General features: G+C 43.4%; 1 non-coding gene across 1 annotated transcript; it reads left to right on the plus strand.

Annotated features, from left to right (window-relative positions):
- Nucleotides 1–5460: 5460 nt before the first annotated feature.
- LOC128041475 (5.8S ribosomal RNA) lies at nucleotides 5461–5615 on the plus strand. Its single transcript, XR_008196495.1, has one exon. It is a non-coding gene; the product is annotated as a 5.8S ribosomal RNA (ribosomal RNA).
- Nucleotides 5616–5909: the final 294 nt, after the last annotated feature.

Raw genomic sequence — 5909 nt, forward strand, 5'->3', positions numbered from 1 at the left:
TCGTATAACAAGTTGCAACAACATTGGGTGTAAGTGGTTGTTGCCCTGTCACTATCTCAAACAGACTCTGGTTTGTCGCCCCACTTCTTTGTAAATTGTACGAAAATTGAGCCACATTCAACAACCTTGGCCAATCCCTTTGTGTGGCACTCACATAGTGTCGAAGATACATTTCCAATAACGCATTCACTCGTTTGGTTTGCCCATCAGTTTGTGGATGCATGCTAGTTGAAAAGTTCAAGTCTGAGCCCATTAACTTGAACAACTCCGTCGAGAACTGTCCCCTAGATTGCCCATCTCGATCACTAATGATAGACTGCGGTACTCCCCAATATTTCACCACATGTCTAAGAAACAAGTGAGATGCCTCCTCAGTAGGACACTCCTTGGTTGCGGGGATAAAAGTTGCATACTTTGAAAATCTGTCTGCCATAACAAAAGTGGTTGCAAATCCATCAGATTTAGGCAAACCTACAATAAAGTCCATGGATAAACTCTCCCATGGCGCTCCGGAATAGGTAAAGGTTGTAGCAAACTAGCAGAAGCCTTCAACTCTATTTTATCTTGTAGGCAGACCAAACAAGTCTTCACATAAGTCTCTACATCATCACGCACGTAAGGCTAATAAAATTGATCCTCCAAGAGAGCCAAAGTGCGGTTTATACCTGGATGGCCAGTCCATCTTGAATCATGACATTCTCTCATGAATTCCTTTTACAAATTCCCATGTTGAGGCACATATAGACGTTGTCCCTGAGTTTATAGTAATTCCCCCTCAAGTAAAAACTGCCTTGTTTTTCCATCTTTGGCAGGCTCAATCAAATTCTTGAGTGTGGGATCGTGGGACAACCCTTCTTGAATGTGCTCCAATAATGGGCTATTCAGTTGGCTTATCATTGCAAATTCCATATTTTGGCTAAGCGCATCAACCACAGTGTTGGCACTTCCTGGCTTGTATTCCATGCTAAAATCAAACTCTATTAGGAAAACCTGCCAACGAGCCTGCTTGGAGGACAACTTTTTCTGGGTTAGGAAATACTATTTGCAACATTATCAATGAATATCACAAACTTGGAACCCAGCAAATAGTGCCTCCATGTGCGTAAACAATGCACCATAGCAGTCATCTCTTTTTCTTGGACCGTGTATCTTCGTTCCGTCTTATTAAGCTTTCGACTCTCGAAAGTAATTGGATACCCATCTTGCATCAATACTCCCCCAATTGCATAGTCTGAAGCATCCGTGCATACCTCATATGCCTTTGAAAAGTCTGGTAAAGCAAGTATAGGTTCACTCATCATTGCTTGCTTCACTTGGTCAAAGGCTTTCAGCACCGAGAGTCCTAATCCCATACTTTACCCTTTTTCAACAAGTCCGTCAAGGGTGCAGTGATCTTGGAGTAGCCTTCAATGAAATGTCAGTAGTATTTTGCTAACCCAAGAAAGGACCGTAACTCTGTCACCTTGGTTGGTGACTCTCAATCGGTAACTGCTCAAACTTTTCTTGCATCCATTCGGATCGTGCCACCTCCCACAATATGGCCTAGAAATGGCATCTCTCATTGGGCAAATGAACATTTTTCCTCTTTGAAATATAGCTCATTTTCTCGTAGGACTTGGAACACCTCCCTCAAGTGTCCCACGTGCTCCTTAAGCGTCTTACTATACACCACAATGTCGTCAAGATAAACAACCAAAAAATGATCTAAGAAGGGTTGCAATACCTTATTCATTAGGTTGAAAAACATGATCAGAGCATTTTTCAACCTGATCTACATTACAAGGAATTCAAAAGACCCGTACCGAGCCACACAAGCTGTCTTGGGCTCATCCCCTTTGGCTACTCTTACTTGATGGTACCCCGATCGCAAATCCAACTTAGTAAACCATCTCATGCTACCAAGTTGATTGAACAAATCTGAAATAAGGGGAATGGGATACTTGTTCTTCACAGTGATCTTGTTTAAGGCCTTATAGTCGATGCATAATCTTAAGGACCCATCATGCTTCTTTTGGAACAACACTGGCGCACCAAATGGGGCTTTGGAAGGTCTAACGAACCCGATATCTAAAAGCTCCCTCAACTGCTTCCGTAATTCCTCCAACTCGGGCAGAGACATCCGATATGGTGCCCTTGCTAGTGGTTCAGTATTGGGCAACAACTCAATCTTGTGATCTTTGTACATTTTATTGGCCCTTTCTTATCCCATAGTCTACCTTCACTAGACCTTGGGACTTTGCCATTCTTTTCTGTTTGATCTTTGTCTCCCCCACCATTGCCTTTGGGTCTAGGCTTAGGCTTGGAAGACTCACTATTATCAAACTTTCTCCCCTCAACATCGTAGAAATTTTCTGCCTCAGCCATGGCTATGGTCAAATCAGTGATACCTAGGCGATGCAACTCTTGCTTAGCCCACATTTTTAGCCCATCCTCAAACCAATAAAATGCTTCCTTTTCATTCAAGTCTGAGATCTGAAGCGTCAACTCACTGAATTCCCGAAGATAATCTTGAACGGTGCCTTGTTGCGTAAGCTGGCGCAACTTAGCACGAGCCTCCTTTTCACAATGCTGCGGATAAAACTACTTTTTTAACTCCCTTTGGAATTCCTCCCAAGTCCCAATAGCCGTTCCTCCACTTTTCTCATCCCTGGACCTATGTCGCCACCACAAGAGAGCAACATCAGTAAAGTAGCTCGAAGCAGTGTTTACCTTAGTGGCATCATCCTCACTGCTCATTGCTCGAAAATATTACACCAATTCCCATAAGAAGTTATCCACTTCTCTCGCGGACCTAGCCCCTTTGAACTTCTCAAGTTTTGGAACATCCACATGACATTGCTTCGGTCTGAAGCCAACATCCCACTTCCCAAGATAGCCTTACAGATTGTGAGCTCCCCCTTAAGCTCAGTAATCTCCTCTTTTATGGCAGTCACCAGGGCCTCAAGAGCTTCGTCCCTTTACCGTCAATTTATCCGAAGTGGATCTAAGAGTGTCCAGCATAAATTCCTTACTGTCTTTCCTCAGTTATTCCATACGGGCTAGGACCACTTCGAGTGTCTCCCTCATGTCACCAACAGACTCCTCGAGATTGATCACTCAATTTTCCAAGCTCGACAACATGTCCCTCGATTGACTAGCCTTTCTAGCTCTTCCACAGGTCTCCATTAGCTTATTCTCACCAACTTTTTTCGATATCCTTCAATAATGCTTTCGCAAGACTAGCACAGATACCAACTGTCACGGACTTAAAATTTATGCCTCACAATCCATGCAGCCTTAGGTAATTTTTTACTTCTAAAAACACCTAAGTTAGCCTAACTCCCACAATATGAGGATTCAATAGAATTCCTCTTCAAAATCAACACAAACGAAAGCAACTCAAAGCCAAACAAAGATGAACAAAGAATGAAATAAGAACAAGCCATAGAAAATCAAGAACACAAGAGAGAGAAGTTTGAGTGAATACTCTCAAGAATTATTGTTGCTCTTCAAAACTCAAGTGATTTACAATGAGGGGAGAGGCCTCTATTTATAGAAGAGCCTCCCCAAATCCAACGATACAGATCAAGTACATCAACAGCTAAGATCAAAAGGTATCTACAAATCAAATCTCTAAGATTATAAAATCATATCTTCTAAGATTACATATCATATCTACGATTGCATATTCTCGAAGATTATGTTTCCATATGTGTCAAGCTTGTAGATGGGCCTTCAACCTCTTTAAGCGGTAGGTCAGTCTGATCGGGCTAAATGACCTCCTTCCCACTTGATGGATCACATGAATGTGTCATGGTTGCGGGCTCCCATGTACAGCCCATGACAAAAGAATGAACAAATTTAGACTGTGAAACTGCGAATGGCTCATTAAATCTATTTGCTACTCAGATAACAGTAGTAATTCTAGAGCTAATACGTGCAACAAACCTTGACTTTTAGAAGGGATGCATTTATTAGATAAAAGGTCGACGCGGGCTTTGCCCGTTGCTCTAATGATTCATGATAACTCAACGGATCATACGACTTTTGTGCCAATGACTCATAATTCAAATTTCTGCCCTATAAAATTTTGATGGTAGGATAGTGGCCTATTGTGGTGGTGACGGGTGATGGAGAATTAGGGTTTGATTCTAGAGAGGGAGCTTGAGAAATGGCTACCACATCCAAAGAAGGCAACAGGTGTACAAATTACCCAATCCTGACACGGGGAGGTAGTGACAATAAATAACAATACCGGGTTCTATGAGTTTGGTAATTGGAATGAGTACAATCTAAATCCCTTAGCGAGGATCCATTGGAGGGCAAGTCTGGTGCTAGAAACCGCAGTAAGTCCAGCTCCAATAACGTATATTTATGTTGTTGCAGTTAAAAAACTCATAGTTAGACTTAGGGGTGGATCGATCGATCTGCCTCACGATGAGTACCGGTCTACTCGTCCCTACTACCGGTGATGTGCTCCTGGCCTTAATTGGCCAGGTCATTCCTCCAATGCTATTACTTTGAAGAAATTAGAGTGCTGAAATCAGGCCTACGCTTGTATACATTAGCATAGGATAACATCATAGGATTTCGATCCTATTGTGTTGGCCTTTGGGATCGAAGTAATGATTAACAAGGACAGTCAGAGGCATTCGTATTTCATAGTCAGAGGTGAAATTCTTGGATTTATGAAATACGAACAACTGCGAAGCATTTGCCAATGATGTTTTCATTAATCAAGAACAAAAGTTTGGGGCTCGTAGAGGGACTATGGACTTTTAGGTAAAGGAAGTTTGAGGCACTAACAGGTCTGTGATGCCCTTAGATGTTCTGGGCACACACGCGCTACACTGATTTATTCAACGAGTCTATAACCTTGGCTGAAAGGCCTGGGTAATCTTTGAAATTTCATCATGATGGGGATAGATCATTGTAATTGTTGGTCTTCAACGAGGAATTCTTAGTAAGAGTGAGTAATCAACTCGCGTTGGCTACGTCCTTGCCCTTTGTACACACCGCCCGTCGCTCTTACCGATTGAATGGTTCGGTGAAGTGTTCAGATCACGACGATGTGGGTGGTTCACTGCCCGCGACATCACGAGAAGTTCACTAAACCTTATCATTTAGAGGAAGGAGAAGTCGTAACAAGGTTTCCGTAGGTGAACTTGCGCGGAAGGATCATTGTTGAAACCTGCCTAGCAGAACGACCCGTGAAAGCGTTGTAAACAACACCGAAGGTGGCGCGGGTGCATCCTCGTCTCTCGCCACCCCCATGTCTCTGAGGGGTCAGTCTTATCGTCCCTTTCCCCATCGGGTAGGGTGAGATGTCAGGATTAACCTCTTCGAGGCAAAACGAACAAACCCCCGCGCGAATCGCGCTAAGGAATCAAAACAAAAAAAGGGGCATGTCTTCTGTCGCTGCACCATTCACGGTGTCAGTGCTTCTGTGATGTTGTTCTATTATCACAAAATATAGAGAACGACTCTCGACAACAGATATCTTGCTCTTTCATCGATGAAGAATGTAGCGAAATGCTATACTTCGTGTGAATTGCAGAATCCCATGAACCATCGAGTCTTTGAACGTAAGTTGTGCCCCAAGCCATTAGACCGAGGGTACATCTGCCTGGGTGTCTCGCATCTTCGTCCCCTTCCAACCATGAACTCTCGAGCCTCAGTTGGGCTGCGGGAAGAATTTGGCCTCCCGTGGTTCACAGCTAGCAGTTGACTTTAATTCGTGTCCTCGACGATATCATCGTCGCGACGATTAGTGGTAATACTGTAAGCAACCTCGTTCAGAGTCATGTGCGTTCGTCGATCGAGACCCTTGAACCCTTTCAGCATCGCAAGGACAGTGCTCGCATTGCGACCCCAGGTTAGGCGGGATTACAGGCTGAGTTTAAGCATATCAATAAGCAAAGGAAAAGAAA

This window comes from Gossypium raimondii, chromosome 5 (genome assembly GCF_025698545.1).
Source record: "Gossypium raimondii isolate GPD5lz chromosome 5, ASM2569854v1, whole genome shotgun sequence".
NCBI lineage: Eukaryota > Viridiplantae > Streptophyta > Magnoliopsida > Malvales > Malvaceae > Gossypium > Gossypium raimondii.